The 21495-nt window shown below is 45.7% G+C and overlaps 3 protein-coding genes across 7 annotated transcripts in view; all 3 read left to right on the top strand.

The window, feature by feature from the left end:
• The first annotated feature begins 1006 nt into the window (after positions 1-1006).
• The window catches only part of LOC144587213 (uncharacterized), a 96555-nt gene continuing 76066 nt past the window's right edge, over positions 1007-21495 (top strand). The window contains exon 1 of the mRNA XM_078387059.1: positions 1007-1141. The gene's annotated coding sequence lies outside the window, so the exon portion shown is untranslated. The remainder of the gene's footprint in view (positions 1142-21495) is intronic.
• The window catches only part of LOC144587200 (uncharacterized), a 33544-nt gene continuing 13074 nt past the window's right edge, over positions 1026-21495 (top strand). Inside the window, exons 1-4 of one of the 5 annotated variants that reach the window (XM_078386973.1) lie at positions 1026-1141; positions 2512-2624; positions 7317-7403; positions 20987-21064. The gene's annotated coding sequence lies outside the window, so the exon portion shown is untranslated. Of the gene's footprint in view, positions 1142-1418; positions 1471-2511; positions 2625-7312; positions 7404-20986; positions 21065-21495 lie in introns of those variants that run through there. The other 4 variants (XM_078386972.1, XM_078386975.1, XM_078386976.1 and 1 more) reach the window with 4 other exon arrangements.
• The window catches only part of LOC144587208 (uncharacterized), a 182042-nt gene continuing 161601 nt past the window's right edge, over positions 1055-21495 (top strand). The window contains exon 1 of the mRNA XM_078387028.1: positions 1055-1141. The gene's annotated coding sequence lies outside the window, so the exon portion shown is untranslated. The remainder of the gene's footprint in view (positions 1142-21495) is intronic.

Below are 21495 nucleotides of genomic sequence, written 5' to 3'. Positions count from 1 at the left end.
GCACAGCCGACGGCCCTGAATGGCGCCTCCAGGACCCAAAGACCGGAAGAGTTTTGGCCCTGCGGGAAGAAGGAGGACGTCCAAGGGGAGACCCTTCCCTGGGCAGAAATCGACCCCCCTTTCAGCCCCCCCCCCCACCACCGCCATAGGAAAGATCCCATGGAGGAAAGTCCACCCCTCTTCTCTCTCTCTCTCTCTCTCTCTCTCCCTCCTCCTCCTCCCCCAGACCTGGCCCTGATCCTGGCCGCCTTCTTTGCCCTAGCGATTCGGGGGGGGGGAAACGTGGGGTCTTTCCCGGGGAGGATCTCAACCCCATCTGAATATTTCACACACACCCCAGTCAAGGAGGAGACCTTGCAAGGAAGGGGGTGGAAAGGGGAAGCCCTCCCCCCCCCTTGCAAGCCGGTGCCTGCCGTGCAAACCAAAAGGGAGAAACCGGTTTCCGATCCGGATTGCCCGGAGGAGACCCCCCTCCCCTCCCCTCTCCTTGGGGAGTCCCTTATTCTCCTCCCCCCCCCCCCCGCCTCCCCAAGGAATGGAAGCCAGCGGGGAAACCCACGAGAGGGAGTCCTCCTTCTTTGGGAAGAGCGTCCGCCCTGAGACCATAGAGGTGGCGGGGGAGGGAAAGAGGGGCCAGGAGGAGAGAGAGATTCCCCTCTTCCGGTTCCTGTCCAAGTTCGAGAACAAGAGGGGGCAAGAGGGGCTGTGCGGGCAGGAGGAGGGAATCACGTGACCTGCATAAAAAGCACGTGACTCTCCCTCGCTTCTACACCCAACTCTGAGGAGAGAGAAGAGGGGGGAACGTAGAGCTACGAAAGGGAAGAGAGATGCGCCACTGCTCGGAGCTCCTCCTAGAGAGTCAACCTCTTCCCCCTGACAAGAACATCGGGGGGGGGAGAGAAGGGGGCTGTCCATTTCCTTATAACCCCCCCCCACAGAGAGAGACCCCCCCTTTCCTTTCTCGAGGTTCCTCCCCTCCGCCCCCCCTCCATTCATGAAACCCTTTGGGGGGGGTTGGAGGGGGGGAGGAACCGGAAGCGGTGGGAGGCCCCGTCTGTCTCCTCCCGTCTCTATGGTCTCCGTGGAGGGCGCGTGCGGAGGAGCCTCCTTGGGAGTTTCCCGCCTCGGGACCTGCAAGGAGGTGAGCCATGCGGGGGGGTGGGTGGGTTGTAAAATATTGCGGGGGGGGGAAGGGGGAGGGGGCCGCATATATATGTACACACACACACACACACACACACACACACACACACACACACACAAACACACACACACAGGTTGGAGGGGGGAGGAACCGAGAGCGACGAAAAAAGAGAAGAGAAGGAGCTCCTCCCCTTTATTTTTCCGCCTTTCTCCCAACCGGAAGCGGAAGCAGTGAGAGGCCCCGTCTGTCTCCTCCCGTCTCTATCGTCTCTTTCGGGGGGGGGCGCACGTACAGAGGATTTTCTCGGCCTCGGGACCAGCAAGGAGGTGAGCATAATATTGGGGGGGGGGGTTTCCTTCAAAAAAAGGGAAGGCAAATTCCGAGGGGGGAGGGAGGGGGCGTCTTCTTCTCCTTTCCACCCCCCCGGATGGCAAATACTCCAACCCCCCCCCCCCATTTTCCTGGACGGACCTGAATTGCAAACCTTTCCTTCAGACTCTCCTCGTTGGGGATCTTGGGGGGGGTGTCGAGCTATTCCCCCCCCATGTTTCCCTCCCAGGTTAGAATCTCATCCTTCCCCCCCCCACTTTCTCTGCCTCGGCCCCCCTTTTCTGCCCCCCCTTCCGTCTCCCCCCCTTCCTCTTCCCCCCCCCCAAGGAATCGCAGCTTTTTTGGGGAACCAAGAGGGAGAATCTGGCAGAGTTTGGATTAATCCTTCTTTGACTCGGGGGTGTCTTCAAACATGGGGGGGGGGACTGACAGGAGAAGGAAGGAAATCCTCAAAGCTAGAAAGATCTGAAGAAGGAAGGTGTGTGTGTGTGTGTGGGGGGGTCAGCTGGGAGGGAGGGGGCCGGTCACAGATTCCCCCCCCCCGACACACACACACACACACACACACACACACGGAGAGTCCTTTTCGGATGGTTGAGGAGGTTTTCCTTCTGTGGCTCTTCTAGAGAGGATCCAGGAGGGAGGAGGGCAAAAAATAAATAAATAAAATCCATTTCCTTAGGGGGGCCCCTTTTATCGCTTCCTACCAAAGAGGAGCAGCCTCTGTGAAGCAACACCAGGAAACCCTGATAGAGCTTCTCCTCCCTAAAGTCTCCTCAAGAGTCAGAACAACAACACGTCCCAGATTCCTTCTCTGCAAAACCCTAGATTTCAACTGCAACGGGATGCCATGAATCGAACTGATTTCTTTCTTTTTTTTAATTCAAGGAATCGGTCTCTGGGTTTGCCAGTTCCCCTTTCTGAATTGGGGGTGTGGACCTTCTGCCTCTTCCGTCCAGGCCTGCAGGGGGGAGAATGTTTTCGACCCTTTTTTTCTCATGGTTTCCCCTTTCAGTTGCTGGTGTTCTTTCTTTCAGGAGCTGAATTCGTGCTTCCTCAGGAGAAAACGGGATCTTCTGCGTCCAGGCCAGAGAGCTCCACCCGCGCGTGTCCTCCTTGAGATTTCTGGAAAACAAAAAGGTCTCTCCAGGTGAGGGTTTTTGGCCTCCTGGGTATAAATGTGTGGGGGGGAAAACAAAAGGGTCCCTTACAGATAGTTGGGGGTCTTCCCACCTCCCCTTGATGACCTTCCTGTAGGATTCCCCCGCACTGTCTGGGAGAAAGTGTATTTCAAATTCATTATCTCATTAATATATTTATGTTACCAAGCAGGGCCCAGATGTATGGACTTCAGCTTCCGTCTCCCTGCTGGGTTTTATGTTTCAAATATTTTGGAGTGCTCCAACCCTGGAGGCTTTCAAGAAAAACCTAGCTCCTCACCTCGCAGATCTGCTTGGACTATATTCCTGCCTTGAGCAGGGGGTTGGACTTGATGGTTCACTTTTCCATTATTTTATGGTTCTATTTGTGTTTGGCCTGTGGGCAGCATTCCTAAATAGGCCACCTGCTAGTTGAAAGGCTGGAAGTTGTGAAATATAGGCCTCTGACTTAATACAAAGGCCAAGAGAGAATTAATACAGTGGTGCCTCGCATAGCAGTCGCTCCGTTTTACGACAAAATTGCTTTGCGATGGACTTTTTGCCATTGCAAGAGCGATCGCTTTGCGATGGCCCCTATGGGGAAAATTCGCTTTTCAATGATCGCGGGGAAGCGATCATCGCAAAGCTCCCTCCGATTAGCTGTGTGAAAATGGGGAAGCGATCATCGCAAAGCCCCCATTTTCACACTGCTGATTGGCGGTTCCAAAATGGCCGCTGGGTAAACAAAATAGCCGCCCGCTGTTTTGCCTCGCTTTAGAGGCAGCGAAAATGGCCAGCACAATGGAGGATTTTCACATAAGGTGAGTTTTTAAGCCCATAGGAATGCATTAAACGCGTTTTAATGCATTTCTATGGGCTTTTAAAAATAGCTTAACGATGAAATCGCATAGCAGGCACCACTGTATAGGAAATAACATGTAGAATAAGATTTTGTACTTCAAGACCAGGAATGAAACTTCTTTCAGCCATATCCAGGTATCACTCCCCACTTTTTGAGTTCTGTCAATTGAAACAGCGCTGAATTGAAATCTGCTCCTCTTTGCAAAGCCATTCCTGGGCTTGGAGATGAACGAAAACAATCCCCAAATAATAGGAACCACAATTCCAATTACAACGTATTGTCGGGTGGAGAACTCCAGCATCCATGAAGTTATCCAAGCCCAATCCTGGGAACCTGCATTCAACTCTTTTATCCCTATCCGCACAATTCCTGCCAATCAACACTGCTAACAGATCATGATCCCATGCTAGTCTGGGTTTTCCTCTGAGGAGACCCCCCCCCCGACTTTCTCCTGAATCCTGTAGGCCTCGGTGGCTGTGGGGAAAAGAAAGGAAGGAGAGAAGGGAAACTGGCTCTTCCCCCCTCCCTCTCCCCTCACACAAGGGGTTCCCCCAAATTCCAGACTCCCCCTTCTGCAGAAGTGGGAAAAGGAGTTTTAAGGCTGCAACGCCCTGGGTGGGAAGCGGGGGCGGGGTGTCTCTGCAGGAGGAAGAGGAGGCAGAGGAAGGTTTGGGGGCAGAGAGAGATGGGTCGGAGCGGGGCCAGAAAGGGGGCTCGGCAGAGAAAGTGGGGGTGAAGGCAGAGACTCCAGCCTGGGAGGGAGGAGAGAGGAAACATCGGGGTGGGGGGAGGATATGGAAGGGCTTGGCTGGAAGGGAAGGCCTTACGTTGGCCACGTAGGCTGATCTCTCCAAGTGGATGATGATGATGAAGAAGAAGAAGACCACGAGGGAGAATCTGGCAGGATTTGGATAAATAACATTTTTATTTTTATTTCATACAGTATATATACTGCTGCCCCTCTGGCTAGAGGCCACTCTGGCAGTCTTACAGGATGTGGGGGGGGGCAGGAGAAGGAAGGAAATCTTCAAAGCCAGAATGATCTGATGATGGAGACTCTCCCCCTGAATTTGACACTAAAACTTTACAATGCTCTAAGGTGTGGGTTGTGGGTTTTTTGTTTTTGTTGTTGTTGTTAACCTGAATGAATCCAGAACGTTGTTAATGTTTGCCCAAGGGGAGCATATCTGACTTCCTAGCATATGACCTTCTTCTGAAGTCTACAGTAAGTTGGGTGGTGCCCAAGCCTCCCTAAGGAGCTCCTAGCACTCGGCCAGAGAGCTCCATGGAGCGCTTTGTTGTTGTTTAGTCGTGTCGGACTCTTTGTGACCCCCACGGACCAGAGCACGCCAGGCCCTCCTGTCCTCCACTGCCTCCCAGAGTTGGGTCAAATTCATGTTGGTCGCTTCGATGACACTGTCCAACCATCTCATCCTCTGACATCCCCTTCTCCTCCTGCTTTCACACTTTCCTAACATCAGGGGCTTTTCCAGGGAGTCTTCTCTTCTCATGAGATGGCCAAAGTATTGAAGCCTCAGCTTCAGGATCTGTCCTTCCAGTGAGCACTCAGGGTTGATTTCCTTCAGAATGGATCAGTTTGTTCTCCTTGCAGTCCAGGGGACTCTCAAGAGTCTCCTCCAGCACCACAATTCAAAACCATCAATTCTTTGGCGGTCAGCCTTCTTCATGATCCAGGTCTCACTTCCATACATCACTACAGGAAAACCCATAGCTTTGACTACTCAGACTTTTGTTGGCAAGGTGATGTCTCTGCTTTTTGAGATGCTGTCTAGGTTTGTCATTGCTTTCCTCCCAAGAAGCAGGCCTGTTTTAATCTCGTGGCTGCTGTCACCATCTGCAGTGATCATGGAGCCCAAGAAAGTGAAATCTGTCACTGCCTCAATATCTTCCCCTTCTATTTGCCAGGAGATGATGGGACCCCACCCCAAAAATTTTTATTCCTTTGATCTTTGTGTGTTATGTAGTTATAATAAAAATAATAAAATAATAAAAAATCTAAAGAACTGAGAGCTGAGCTACAAGCTAACTGATTTCTGAAGAATCTGAGAGATGTTGATTCTTTAGTAAAGTATGTGATTGCCAGAAGAAGGTGGGGTTAACCCACCTTAGTAGTGTTTCTTATTTTAATACGGATTAGTGTTCTTTTAGGGTCAGACTTCTTCAAGGGGCTTACGCTACACAGTGTTGATGTTGACAGCAGCCACAAAATTAAAAGACGCCTGCTTCTGGGGAGGAAAGCAATGAAAAACCTTGACAGTATCTTAAAAAGCAAAGACATCAGTGGAGGACAGGAGGGCTTGGCGTGCTCTGGTCCATGGGGTCACAAAGTTTTGGACACGACTTAATGACTAAACAACAGCAACAAAATAGACTTAGCTGATGGGAAGTCTACATGATCTGAGTCTTTCTTCCCCTAGAAGTGGAGACCTTGGGGAGCCTGAAGAAGAAGCTCCTCCCTCATCCATTTTCCATGACAGAGAGACTCTTCAGAGCCTTCCTGCCCTTCACCCCCCCCGTTTTTTCTGGCCTTCCCCCCCACACACACACTCCATTCCTGCAGGAGGGGGGAAGGTGGAGGGAACCTAGAGCTACGAAGGCGGGGGGAAGGGCTCCTCCCCTGTACGCCGTTCGAATGGGAGCCGGAAGCGGGATCTACAGCGCCTGCCTCCTCCTCTTCCCCTTTGGCCGAAGAAGGTGCCTGGAGAGAAGACGGGCTCTTTTGGGGGGTGGGCGCCTCCCGGATCGGGACCTGGATGGAGGTGGGCAACGGAGGGGCAGATCGCGGGCAGGGGTGTGTGAGATTTGCGGGGGGAGTTGAAAAGGCCAGTCTCTCTGTGTGTGTGTGTGTGTATGTATACTCCCACCACCCCGCGCTTGGCGGCTTCCTTGTTGCGTTGCTTGTGTGAACACGACGGTCTTTTCCCCAGAAGGCGGGTGGAAGAGAAGCCGGAGAAACAGGGAGAGAGGGAAAGAGTTGGACTTTCCTCCTTGGGATCTTTCTCCCGGGGAGGCTGGAAGGGAGGTCGGTCTCCCCGGAATGGGAGTTCTTTTGTCGGACGTGCTGTTCTTCTTCCTGCAGGGCCAAAACGGTTCTGGGCTTTTGGGTCTGGAAAGGCGCCATTCAAGGCCATTGGCTGTGCAAAAGACCTGCCCCCTCGGTCCTTCTTCTCCCTAGGTTTCCACTCTCCTGCGGCCTGCCCTCTCTTGGGATCCCCGAAAGGACCGAAATAATGGAGGGTCCCATGAGAACAGGGGGGGCCCGTCCGACTCTCGATCCCCTCCATCCATCGCATGGGCTTCTGGCTGTTTTTTAGAGGTTGGTTGTGTTGACCCTGCTTAGTGGAGCAACGGTTTGATGCTTTTTAAGGTTTCTAGACTTCCTGTTTTTCACTTTTAAATGTTGCCCTTTTAATGTTGTACATTAAACTGCCTTGAGGCCTTTTTAAAGAGAAAGGGAGGGGGTAAAAATATTTTAAATAAATAGTGGGAGAAACGCTCTCTTCTAGGCTGCTGCTATCATCACCGCTGCATGATGGTTCCTATTGCTCTCTGGTTCCCGGCTGTTGCCTCCACTCCCTGGGAACTGGTGTGTGTGTGTGTGTGTGGATTTGATCTCGGACCCTGGCCGGAGATGCGGCTGTCTGCCTGCTTTGGCATTTGTCTTGTTCTGCTGCCTGAAGACGGGACAGAGAGAGATTGGGAGGGAGTTGCATTCGATATAAGCATGAGGAAAACACCTTCCGCAAGGAAATGTTTTTGATTTGCTTCATCCACGAAGCCTCCAGGCTGATCTTTTCTCTTTTTCTTTTCTCGTAGGCAGAAGTGAGACGGAGGTGATTTCTCTGTGCTTTATTTTGGGACAAAAAAGGAAGAACCGAAATCCCACATCCCTCCCAACGTTTGCTAGGTCAGTGAGATTTCAAGAGGTGGCTGAAGTAGCCTTACCCCCCCACACACACACACGCTCTCTCTACTCTCAGTTTCCCTGGCCCGGCAGGGATTTGAATCCAGGCCTCCTGGTTTCCAGTCTGGTACTCCCTCCAGCAACACCACACTGCCTCTCGGAACATGTGCAAAGTGGTGGTGTTTTGGGGTATGGTTTTCGTTGCATTTTGTTTAGGGTGTTTTTTTTCAAAAACATCTCAATCCTGCTCACCAAAGGCAGGTCCTGTTGACAAGAGGCAAATCTTGGTTATCCTGATTTGGGGTGCGTGAGGGGTTCCCCTCCAAGCCTCCCTTCTTGTTTTCCCCAAGCCAGACTGGGGGGGTTTGCTTTGCAACCTCCACCTGTACTTCGGACTCTGATGATCATATTCTTTTTTTTCCCTTTTTTTTTTTACTTTTTTTATTATATAAATCCATCTATATTGGTTTAACATCGTGTCACCAGGGTACAGCTTATAATCATTTGTAAAACAACTACTACACACATTATACTCCTAATCTATACAACATCCTTCTAACCATTGATAGAATAAGTCCCATGTTTGGTAATATTTTGTATCTTCTTTTCCTTTGATTTTCAGTGTTAGTCTGTCCATTTCGGCGCAGTCCAATATCTTTTTAATTATTTCTTGATCTGTAGGTGTTCCTTCATTTTTCCAGTACTGTCCATAAATAATCCTCGCCAGTTAGAATATGCAGTATTAAATATACATTTTGTCTATCAACACTTTCTGGTATTATACCTAACAGAAAGAGCTCTGGCCTAAAATCTACATTTTTTATGCTTTATCACAAGTCCACCAGAGGTGATAATAGGTTCCAATTTTTTAATGACATTTCCAACATTTACTTGACCTGTTAGAGTACATCTTAGCTAATCTATCAGAAGGTAAATGCCATCTATAAAACATTGTATATAGATTCTCTTTATAAGATGTTGCCATTGTCATCTTATAGTTTCTAGACCACAGCCCTTGCCATTTTTCTAAGTCAATATTGTACCCAAAATTTTTTGCCCATTGAACCATTGTTTCTTTGACCTGTTCATCCTCCATTTTCCAATTTAGAAGGTATTTATATACTTTCCTAATTAATTTGTCATCTGATGTTAACATTGTGAGTTATTGGTCCCATAAATGAGATCAAAAACCACGAAACAGGAAAATCCAGGCCCCATTCACTCCCATTCGAAATGAAAACTGCTTGAGTCAACACAGTTCCCGGGACATGAACTCTTGGCAGCCTGCATTTAAAGTCTGTTTCGATTTGATTAAAAAAAAAACCACTTAATACCGTATCTTTACTGTTGAATGACTCAATTTTGGTAACGTAAGCCAAATTAATTATCTATAGGGAAACTGTTCTGTTCAAAGGACTAGAAAGGCCAATTATTAAACAACATAAGTTTATTTAAGTGAACAAAGAAAACATTTCTCTACAGTTTCATTACTAAGCAACAGCATAAATGGTTCAGCACCTTCTATAAAAGTTAACTATTAAACAAAGCAAAAACTAAACTATAAACTAAGATAAGCAAACGATATTCTTACGCAGTCCATATTGTTGAATTAGGTTCCTTCTCTTGGATCAAAGAAATGCGACGCCATGTTTTCAGAAACCCCGAAACTCTCTTCTCTCTCCCAAAGTTACTTTTTCCAACCTCTTGTAAATTTCTCCAACCTGCCCCCTCCTGACATATTCACCCAATCACGAAGGCAAGAATTAGCATAGGGTACGCCCTACTTTCCCACCAACACCAAAGAATTGTTTATCATTCAGGTTAGAGATATTTTGACTCTGCTGTGTTTTCCTCTCCAGCTGCGGCGATAAGAAAAGCTGAAAATAACTACTAGTAATTTTCCAGAACTTAGCCTGTGTCAGACTCAAAATGGATTCCTCTATGGTTAAGACATGACTACATAACCCATCTCTAATTAGAAAAATACATTTCATCACACACCCCCGCTAAATTTCTTCTAAATTCAGAACAGTTATTCTGAGCTAATTTGAAGTAAATTGATAAAACAACTAAAAGTAAATGATTATATATGGATTATAACAAATAATATAGCAATACAATCTTTTGGCACACCATTCAGTTATACAAAAAGGAAACAAGCATGTTAGCTCATTAGCCACAGTAACTACTCCAACCGTCTTCCATCTTCTTTAGCGGTCAGGAACATCTGGATCTTCACAGTACATCCTGGAAAGTCCATCTGCCACCACATTTAGCTTTCCAGGTATATGTTGAACTTCAAAATCAAAATCCTGCAATGCTAAACTCCATCTTAACAATTTTTGGTTCTGAGACTTCATCTTTTGTAACCAGACTAAGGCTCTATGATCAGTTTGGAGTGTAAATTTACGCCCCCATAGATAAGGTCGTAAAAGATTAAGAGACCAATATATAGAAAGAGCCTCTTTTTCAAGGATTGCATAATGTCTCTCTCTTTCCAAGAGCTTTCTAGAGAAGTATGAGATAGGATATAGATTCCCATCCTCCCCTTGCTGTAACAAAATAGCTCCTAATCCAAATTCTGAAGCATCGGTTTGCAAAATGAAAGGCTTATCAAAATCAGGTGATTTCAGTATAGGGGCATGAATAATCTTTGCTTTTAAGGCCTCAAATGCCCCTTGGCACTCGGGGGTCCAATTAACTTTGACAGGCTGTCTCTTCTTAGTTAGCTCTGTCAGAGGTGTAGCTAATTCACTGAAATCAGGGATGAATTTCCTGTAATAGCCAACTACACCTAAAAATGAACGCACTTGTTTCTTGGTTTTTGGAATAGGCCAATCATTGATAGCTTGAACTTTGGCTTGCAGAGTATGAATTTCACCTTGACCAACCAAATGACCCAAATATGTGACCTTCCCTTTCATCCATTGACATTTACTAGCTTTGACAGTAAGACCAGCTTGATGAATTCTAGACAACACAGTTTCAACATGAGACATATGAGAGTCAAAATCAGAACTGAAAATAGCAACATCATCAAGATAAGCACTAGCAAAAGGTAGACCTTTTAAAACTTTATCTATCATTCTCTGAAATGATGCTCCTGCGTTTTTCAATCCAAATGGTAGCCTTTTGAATCTAAAAGTGCCTACATGAGTGATAAAAGCGGTCTTATCTCGTGAATTTTCGGCTAAATCCAGCTGCCAGTAAGCATTCTTTAAGTCAATTATGCTGATAAAATTTGCTTTGGCCAATTTTTCAATTAAATGATCCATTCTTGGCAATGGATAAGGATCTGAAACAGTAACACTGTTTAACTTTCTGTAATCCACACAGAACCTTATCTCATCAAGAATCTTGCCAGTGGAATCTTTTTTTGAAACCAGAACCACTGGAGATGAGTATGGGGATGATGACTCCTCAATTACATCCAGAGATAACATCTTTTGTATCTCTTGTTCAATCCGTAGAGCATGATCACCAACTGCTCTGTATGGACTAGATCGAATTGGCTGACTATCGGTAGTGATGATTTCATGACTGACCAAATTTGTGTAACCTGGCTTATCTGAAAAAACATCTTGATATTTTTCTAAGATTTGGTACAGCTTTCCCTTCTGAAGTGAGGTACCTGTCAAAACAAGGTTGTCAGACCAATCACCAGCATCTTCTAATTCAGCTAGCATATCTACAGGCTCATATTCAGACTGATAACAAGCAACCTTATATTGCAAAACCATTGCAGTTCTGTCTTTATACAATTTCAACCTATTGACATGGTAACTTACAGGCTTTTTCTCAGAATTCAACATTTTTACCAAATAATTGTTATTCCCCAGTTTCTGTACCACTTCCCCTGGACCTTCCCAGCCAACTTCTAATTTAGAAGGTCTAAGGGGGTTTAAAACAAGAACCAAATCTCCCACATCAAATTCCCTGTGTCTGGAATGTCTGTCATGGTAGAGTTTCTGGGTTGATTGAGCATTTAGCAAATTGTCTTTGGCCAATTCTTGCACAGCTAACAGTTTTTCTTGCAGATTTCTGACAAAATCAGCAACTGGAACTGTGCTGCTTTTCACCACACCTTCCCAATCAGATTTCAGGAAATCCAAAGGTCCTTGTAGATTCCTCCCAAATACCACTTCACTTGGAGAGAAACCACCAAGAGAAGTGTGAGCAGAACTTCGATAAGCAAATAAAACAAATGGTAACAGATCGTCCCAAATGTTACCATACACCTGTACCATGGTCTTGATCATCCTCAGTAAGGTTTGTTGACCTCTCTCAATTAACCCATGACTTTCAGGATGATAGGCGGAGCTAAATTTTATTTCTATTCCACTAAGTTCACAAATTTTGTCCATTAAGGAGCTACGAAATGCCCCCGCCTGATCACAAATTATCTGAGATGGTACTCCAATACGTGAGCACAAGTCTATGATGATGCGTGCGATAGTGGAAGCTCTTAGATTACTCAACGCATAGGCCTCGATCCAACGACTAGCTTGGCAGATGAAAGAGATGATGTATTTCTTCTTAGACTTAGTTGGAACAAAAGGTCCCATGACATCCATTTGCAAACATTGGAAAACTTGATCAGGTATTTCCATTAAGAGCATTTCCGACTTCGTCTTATCGGTCTGATAACCTGTTTTTTGGCAATAGTCACATGAACTGACATAGTCCTTCACATTTTTGTTAATACCAGGCCAATAAAAATGCTGAGAAATTCTTTTTAAAGTTTTTTGCACACCTTGGTGACCACTAGATGGATTGTCATGAGCTAATTCAAGAATCCTCAGTCTGTATTCCTGTGGTACTACCAGCTGTTGTGTGGGTTGCATGTTCAAGTGTGATTTGGGATGATATTCTCTATACAAAAGTCCATTCTGGCCCCACACAAAGTTAACTTGCTGTGTTATTGGGTTTTGAGCATAGTCATCTGCTTGTGCTCTCAAGGAAGCTAGTGAGGGATCAGTCATTTGCTTCACTTTAAACTCAGCTGACCCCATAGGCACTGATTCCTCTATTTCCACTTCTGTATTAGCTGCATTATCTTGTTCTGCCACTAGATGTTGCTGCTGGTCTAAGTTTGTAGTAGGGACAGCTTCATCAGAAACACTCCCAGTCTCTGCTTTTTGGGTTTGGGAACGGGTAACCACGTTAACAGCAGGACCTTCCTGACTCTGCTTAAAATTCAAATAGGTGAGGTCATTTCCCAGTAAGAAGTCAGGTTTCCCCTCATGAGTGAGGCAAAGTTTAGTACCACGCCAATTTTTGAACGATAATTCCACAAACGCGAGAGGAATATGTTGTTCTCCCGCCTCTCCTGAACCATAGGTCCTAATGGGTAACCTTAAATTGTCCAAAATCAGTTCTGGGTGCAAAAATTTTCGGGATATGGAAGAAAGTTCAGCACCAGAATCACTGTAAGCATTTAGAACCACCTGTTCTCTATCAGTATACAAAATCACCTCTTCAGAATAAGTCTTCATAGCCCATTCTTTCTGAGACTCAGGGATTACGCAACCTGGGTCCATTAGGGTATACTTTTTCCCCTGTGGAGACTGTCTTATAACTCCTGCTTGTTCTCCTCCACGAACGTCTAATATTTGAGGCACATAGTAATTTACCGCTGCCTGTCTATCACTGGCTAGTGAAGCGGTAGTACTCCCACTGGGTTGATTCTGTCTAGGCACTGTGCCCATGACAGACTGGCTTTGAGTTGGTACTTGTTGACTCTCTGGGGTGTTAGGGCTTACCAGAGATACTTTGGGTGTGCCTCCCTTGGATTTGCGTGGTGCTGGTACCGGTGTTCTAACATCTGACTTCCTAGCTTGACTAGGGGGTCCTTGAGATAGTCCACAGTCCTTTTGTAGATGAGGGCCACCGCATTTAAAACAAGCAAAAGTGGGTCTGCTTTGATTTGGAGCTAAACTCCTGCGCTGGTCAGTTGAAGTCTGCCTATACTCTTGATGGTAAGGCTTTTTAAAGTCAGGCTGGCTTTGTCTCTTAGGTGCCTCTGCTCTAGGCGCCTCTGCTCTGGCTCTAGGCGCTGGTTCAGGCTTTCTAAATGATAACAATTCGTCAGTCCTCAGCGCAAGGGATTGGAGGTCTTTAAATTCTCTCTCTAGTAAAGAACTCCTCAACTCTAAAGGGACCAAGTTCATAAATTGCTCCATGAATAATGCCTTTCTCATATCTGCTACAGATCTGATTTTCAAAGAGTCCAGCCATTGGTCTCCTAAAAATTCCAGCCTGTCAGCTAAAGCTGCATAACTCTCATTAGGCAGTTTTTTGATTTTCCTAAAATTCTGCCTCAATAGCTCTTTTGTATAACCATAGCGCTGTTTAATAACCCAAACTAATTCAGACCAATCATAATCTTCCTCAGCCACTTTGGCCACGATTGTGGCGAGCTGACCGCAAATTTGTGGACGAAGGAGTTTCGGAAGCCACTCTCTAGGTATCTCCAAATCTTGGCAAGATTGCTCGAAATTCTTAAGGAAGCTCAACACACAATCGCCCTCCTGGTATCTAGGTAGACTTCCCCTATCCACACTGGCTATAGAGTCTTTAATTGCCTGTTTGGCCTTTCTCTTTTCCTGCAGCTCTTGCACTTTTTGCTCCCTGCACTTATTCTTCACTTTCTCAGCCTGATTCAAAGTGTTAACAAACTCCTTTTGGGACCTCACTAGATCTGCAACCAGCTGGGTCAGTTCCTCAGTCGCGGGCATCGGTGTGGGTGGATTCCGCCCCCCCGCACCAGACGGATTCTCACCAACGGCTTCCTCTGTAGGTCGGGGATGTTGCTCCTCCGCTCGCCCTCTGGAATCTCTCCGGCTTGGAATAGGCAATGGGTCAAACTCCTGGGGGTACCCAGCCATTTGTAAATCCAATTGGTCTTCTTCAACCGAATCTTCCACAATTGATTGTTCCCCCTCCGATTCCTCCATCAACAACCTCAATTCGCTGGACGTTTTCCTCCGGCCAGTTCTCCTCTCAGTAACATGCTGAGCCATGCTGACTGCTTGCAGCCGCTAAGCTGTAAACCTCCCACTGTTTCGGCAATAAATTACCGCCAGCCATAAAACTGCCCTGAAAACCCTGATAAGGTGCCGTGCCTTAGCTGTGCCTAGCAACGAAAAAGCTTACTTTAGAAATTTACACCTAGTCCTTTAACAGAATCCGCCCCCACAACTGACCCTTTCCAGCCAGGGCTTCAGTTGAAAAGAAATAGAGCAGAGAAAAAAGAATATTTAAACAGTTAGCAGGACAACCCACGCTGTGTTGCTGCCTTGTTTCAAACTGAAAGCAGTCCGTGCCTGACCCTCCGCTTCAATTTACCACAGCATCTGGATAAATCCAAAGCAAACTGTGTGTAAAGAGAAAGCCCGGGCGTAACACTACTGAAATCAGGTTGCAAATCAGGCCCGTGGATCGTAACACCGTGCCACCATGTGAGTTATTGGTCCCATAAATGAGATCAAAAACCACGAAACAGGAAAATCCAGGCCCCATTCACTCCCATTCGAAATGAAAACTGCTTGAGTCAACACAGTTCCCGGGACATGAACTCTTGGCAGCCTGCATTTAAAGTCTGTTTCGATTTGATTAAAAAAAAAACCACTTAATACCGTATCTTTACTGTTGAATGACTCAATTTTGGTAACGTAAGCCAAATTAATTATCTATAGGGAAACTGTTCTGTTCAAAGGACTAGAAAGGCCAATTATTAAACAACATAAGTTTATTTAAGTGAACAAAGAAAACATTTCTCTACAGTTTCATTACTAAGCAACAGCATAAATGGTTCAGCACCTTCTATAAAAGTTAACTATTAAACAAAGCAAAAACTAAACTATAAACTAAGATAAGCAAACGATATTCTTACGCAGTCCATATTGTTGAATTAGGTTCCTTCTCTTGGATCAAAGAAATGCGACGCCATGTTTTCAGAAACCCCGAAACTCTCTTCTCTCTCCCAAAGTTACTTTTTCCAACCTCTTGTAAATTTCTCCAACCTGCCCCCTCCTGACATATTCACCCAATCACGAAGGCAAGAATTAGCATAGGGTACGCCCTACTTTCCCACCAACACCAAAGAATTGTTTATCATTCAGGTTAGAGATATTTTGACTCTGCTGTGTTTTCCTCTCCATCTGCGGCGATAAGAAAAGCTGAAAATAACTACTAGTAATTTTCCAGAACTTAGCCTGTGTCAGACTCAAAATGGATTCCTCTATGGTTAAGACATGACTACATAACCCATCTCTAATTAGAAAAATACATTTCATCACAAACATTATTTGGTCAAAAGTTGTCTGTTCTTTATAAAAATCGTACATTTTTAGGTCTCGTTCATATCTTGATTGTATTTGCATTATAGACCACCACGATGCATCTAACCCGTGGTCTATAAGGTCTTGTTTTGGCTTTAATTGCCTGTCTTTGTCTAAAATATCTGTATAAGTCAAAATTTTTCTGACATTCAAAAGGTTGGGATAAACAAATGCTTCTATGGGTGAGACCCATCCTGGTATTTTCGTGTACATTTTCATTTTTATTTTTTCTCATATTATATACAAGGAGTTTCTAATATAATGGTTTTGAAAATACCTATGAGATTTGGCTTTCTCATACCATAAAAAGGCATGCCAACCCAACTGTAGATAATGTCCTTCTAAATACAGAAGTCTCTTGTTTTTCAGGCTAATCCATTCTTTAAGCCAAGTTAGAGCAGATGATTGGTAATATAAGGTCCAGTCCGGTAGACCAAATCCTCCGTTTTCCTTGGATTCTTGGAGCATTTTTAGTTTGATTCTGGCTTTCTTCCCTTGCCAAATATATTGTAGTATCACTTTGTTTAGATCGTCAAAATATTTCTTCTCTATTTTCACTGGCACTGTTTGGAACAAGAAAAGTAGCTTTGACAAAATGTTCATTTTGATTGTTGCAATTCTTCCTAACAGTGATAGTTGTAAGTTTTTCTATTTTTCTAGATCTATTTTTATTTGGTTAAATAGTTTCATATAATTATCTTCTTTTATAGTTACACATCTAGCAGTTAAATATATTCCTAGGTACTTAACTTTTTTGAACTATTTGTAAATCTGACATCTTTGAGAGTTGATTTTTTTGCTTGGCTGTTAAGTTTTTCACTATAACTTTAGTTTTTTCTTTATTTATCTTCAATCCTGCTACTTTCCCAAATTCATCGATTTTGTCCAGTAGTCTCAATGTTGTTTCCAATGGGTCTTCCAATATAAACACCAAGTCGTCTGCAAATGCTTGTAGCTTGTAGTTCTCGTCCTTTATTTTGGTACCTTTAATCTCTGGGTCGTTCCTCACATTCCTATTTAATACCTCCAGAGTTAATATAAATAGCGATGGAGAGAGCGGACATCCTTGTCTTGTGCCTTTTTCATATTAATATTATCTGTCAGTTCACCATTTACCATAACTTTAGCTATTTGTTCATTGTAGATTGTCTCAATTACATTTGTAAAGTTTTTGCCAAAATCCATAGCTTTTATTTGCTGTATCATAAATTGCCAGTTCACATTGTCAAAGGCTTTTTGGGCATCCATCATATTCTTAACAGGGGGCGTCATTCCTGTCCCCACCGTCTCCTTCAATGGGAGGATAGACAAAGGCTGAATCCAAAGGAGACGGGGGGGGCCTTCCAACTGGGTTCCCCTGATGTCTGAGCCTTGGGTGGCTCAGACATCAGGGTAACCCAGTGTCCTTCTGGACCCAGCGCTGTCAATGGAGAACCAGGTGGCACCCGTGGTCTGATCCACCTACTTCCCTCTTAGACGGATGGTGCAGCTGGGCCCCTGCCTGGATGCAATTGTGACTCCCCGGATGGGTCCACACACAGGGAGTCTCAAGATTAGGCTACCGTAATCTTTCTGTGGGCCTTCCCTTGAGGCTAACACCGGCCGATGCAAGAGGGTCTCCTCTGTCCACCGCTCTCCCCCTCTGGTCGTCTCCTCTGAGAAGGCAATTCCACACCCCCGCATGGGAGAAGGTTCTTCCGTTCTACATTCTTTCTTTCCCCCTCTGTTGTTTCCGTCCGCTCTTCCTTCTCTTTCGGCTCCATCCTCTACTGTCCCATTTGCTCCAGTGGAAAGGTTTCCTGGCAGAGCGAGGGTTCCTTCCGTTTCTGGCTCTTCTGTTGGTATCATCCTCCTCTCCCAGATACAAATCCACAGGTTGTCCATCCAGAAACCTTCCCACCCTTCTAGCAATAGCTTTCTCTCTTCACCTCTACCGTTCTGGCCTCCACTCCTCTCTCTTTCTCTCTCTCTCTGCTTCTGGTCCTTCAGACTCCTCGTCTCCTTCCTTTACTCTTCCCCTCATGTCCGATGGGGATCTCCCCTTTCCTCCTTTGTCCCCTTTCCCCTCTTCGCTGGCTTGGGCTCCCTCCACTTTCTTTAGGCGAAGTGTAATACCCTCTTGCCCCCTTTCACCCACAGGGCTCTTGTGAGTCTCTTCTTCCCCCTTTAGGTATCCTGAAGAAGGAACTGAAGAAGCCCCTTCTGCCTTGGGGAACTTTGGAAAGGGAAAATCAAATGAAAGAGCCAGTGATTAATCTCAAGGAGCGCAGGGCTTTTTAATCCGTGGATTGACCTCAAGGTTGCCTTGACAGACTCCCACAGACTGGCTGGTAGGTCTCCTCCATGTGGGATGAGCAAGGGATTGATTCCAAATTAAGGAATTAAAAAGGATGTAAGAAAGGGAGTGGAACATTTCAGCCTGGATTCCCAAGTCTCCCAGTTTGGAGAGATCCTTTTGGAGCTCTTCACAATCCCTTCTCGTCTTCACCACCCGGAAAAAGTTGCCTGTCATCTGCAAACTTGGCCACTTCATTGCTTATCCTTGTCTCCAGGACTTTGATGAACAGCTTGAAAAGCACCGGTCCCAGGACAGATCTCTGAAGGCACACTGCTCTTCACCTCCCTCCATGGTGGAAATTTGCCCACTGACACTCCTCTGTATTCCCTGGTTCTCCACAGATTCTCAATCTATCAGAGGACCTGCCCTCTTATCCCCTGACACTGGAGTTTTCTCAGCAGGCTTTGGTGAGGGACCACATCAAACGCCTTCTCAAAATCAAGATACACAATATCCACTGATTTGCCCGCATCCACATGCTTCTAAAAGGTTTGTGACGCAAGACTTGACAAGTCATGTTGATTCTCCTTCACCAAGGCTTGTTCTTCTGTGTGTTTTAAGATTTTATCTTGGATGAGGCTGTCTGCTGTCTTCCCTGGAACAGATGTTAGGCTAACCGGTCTGTGGTTTCCCGCGATCCTTCCCTCCTTCCCTTTTTAAAGATCACCGTGACATGTGCTGTCCTCCAATCCTCTGGCACTGTGGCTGTTTGGTTACGGACCAAGCCCGCTTCCCAATATTTTAGCTCCAGCAAGAGGTCAGACAAGACGCAACTAGAGACTTCTCTTAAAGGCAGAGAAGAACCCGAAAATACAGTGTACAGGAAGTTTATACCATAAAAAAAGAGTCATAAAGTTCTGCAAACTCACTAGCTAAAATCTACTTAATATTTGGATCCTACACCTAACACGGTATAAATGTGCGGAAAACAAACAAGTGAGTCCCTTGTAGATATTTGGGGTGTGCACACCTCCCCTTGATGACCTTCCTGTAGGATTCCCCTGCACTATCTGGAAGAAAGTGTATTCCAACTTCCTTTTCTTATTGATATATTTAGGTTACCAAGCAGGGCCCAGATGTATGGACTTCAGCTTCTGTCTCCCTGCTGAGTTTTATGTTTCAAATATTTTGGGGTGCTCCAACCCTGGAGGCTTTCAAGAAAAACTTAGCTCCTCACCTGGCAGATCTGCTTGGACTATATTCCTGCCTTGAGCAGGAGGCACTGGAAATAGCTGGTTGTAAGGCAGTGCTGGAAGAGGGCCTTGATGTCTTCTGGGAATATCTGCTGGATGAGTATCAGGGTGTCCTTTACCGGTACCTTAGTGAACAGGGATACTACATCAAAACTGACCAGTCTATCCCCAGGGTTGAGTTTTAGGGTGCTGATCTTGCTTATGAAATGCCCTGAGTCCTCTATCATTTCTTCCTCTTTTATCTCTTTATCTAAATCTTTTTATCATTCTCCGATAATTTACTCTTAACATTTTCTTTAATATAAGCTTCTATGTCTTCTTTCGCTACACTATTAACTTTGTATAAACTTTGATAGAATTTCTGTATAATCTTTAGTTTTTCTTTCATTAAACTACAATTTTTTCCTGTTTTATCTTTAATCACTCTAATTATATTTTTTGCTTTTTTAGTTTGAACTATTCTAGCTAAAAGTTTTGAAATTTTATTACTATATTCAGAGACTGGAGGGAGGGATGTGGATGATGAGGATGATATTTTCTTTCTATGCGGCCCATCTGGCAGCCAAGGGGGTTGATGCCCCTGCAAAGGAGGGAAGTTCCTGGTCCACGAACCAGGCCCTGACCTGAATCCTCTTCCCACCCAGAGCAATGGGGGCAGGAGAGCCCCTGGGGGGGTAGGGAGGGGCTGGGACCCCTCTGTGTGTGGGTGTGGGTGTGGGTGTGGGGATTCTTCTGTGAGGTTTGCTGCTGCTGATCTCAGGAAATTGTCTGAATCTCCTCTTGGCTTCCATGAAGAGAATTTCTTAGAGGCAGGAAATTCAGTCATTCTTAATTCGCTTAGAATTCATGCATGCATTCATTCATTCAAAATTACTTTCCTCCTCTTTGCTTGTTTATGTCTTAACTGTTTTCGTTGGCGCCAGGGGACGGTGGTCGGCTGGACGGCCGGACCTTGGGGCTGAACAGGCTGAGTGAAGGGCCTCCTGGAAGGTCTTAAAAAACAGACAGAAGTTGTGTGTCATCATCACACAGGTGGTGCCGGACCACCACGTTCTTCTGGATAGCCTCTTTCCGGTTTTTCATGGCTCTGTGAAATAGTACAGGGAATTAATGGAAACCTGAAACATTCCACAGGGTGAAGGTTGGTGGGGGTTGAACAGGGTGACAAAACGCAACGTTACATCCCAGAAGCTAACTCCCTTTTTCATCAAGGGACCACTCCTCCCCCAGAAACAAAGCCATGGTCAGGGCTGTAAAGGGTAATGAGCAGAAGAGGGTCTCCCGCAGAGTCCAGGCGTCCCCAACCTTGGGCCTCCAGATGTTCTTGGACTGCAGTTCCTAGAAGCCTTCACTACCCGCTCTGCTAGCCAGGATTTCTGGGAGTAGAAGTCCAAGAACATCTGGAAGCCCAAGGTTGGGGGAGACCCCTTGCTGTAGGCCCTCTGGATGCCTCCCTTTGTTGGTGGTCAACCTTCAGCGTCCCTTTGCTCTCTCAGGCTTGGTCTCCTTTTTCCTGCTGGCAAGGCCGACACGAGATTGTGCAGCAGTTTTGGGCTATTTCCTGGCTTTTGGGATAGTGGGTATAGAAGCACACAACCGTGCCCCCCCCCCCCCCCCGCATTCATAAACAGGAGGGTATTCACAAGGGGAAGTTTTTGGTTTTGTCCAATCAAGAAGCCTTCAGAATGATTTGTTTTTTTCTTCTCTCCCTAGGACGGGGTGAGACTCAGCTGATGCTCTCCCGACTTTTCTCTGAATGAAAAGAGAAATCCAAAGCCCCCCTTAAAGCAGGTAAGGTCTCTCATTCTTTGAGATCAGGTGCGACACTGTGTTTGTTTATTTATTAAACGATAACCCTATGATTAGCAGGATGCGAGATGTTGTAAAGCTGACATCAGTATGTCAGAGAATTTTAGCCCAATCGCAGGAAGCATCAGGAGCGTTTGGAGGGCGCCTTCCACCAGATCTACTCGTTTATATCCACATCAGCCGATGACAAATTGCATTGTTCTCTTACACCTTCCATTGTCTGCTGATACAGGATGACTTCCCAGTTTTCTTGATTAGTTGCATGCTAACTCTACTTGAGTTAACAAATTTTGACCCCATGACAGTATCAAAACGGTGACATGAAATCCCCATATGCTGTGAGACTGTTCTGTCAACTTCATTCTGTCGTCTATTAAGTAACTTCCGACCAGCCCAGTTTTGGAGGCCTCTGG

Source organism: Pogona vitticeps, chromosome 2 (genome assembly GCF_051106095.1).
Source record: "Pogona vitticeps strain Pit_001003342236 chromosome 2, PviZW2.1, whole genome shotgun sequence".
In the NCBI taxonomy this organism is placed as follows: Eukaryota; Metazoa; Chordata; class Lepidosauria; order Squamata; family Agamidae; genus Pogona; species Pogona vitticeps.
Note: the sequence above shows the minus strand (reverse complement) of the source record. Positions and strands in the feature narration are given on the sequence as shown.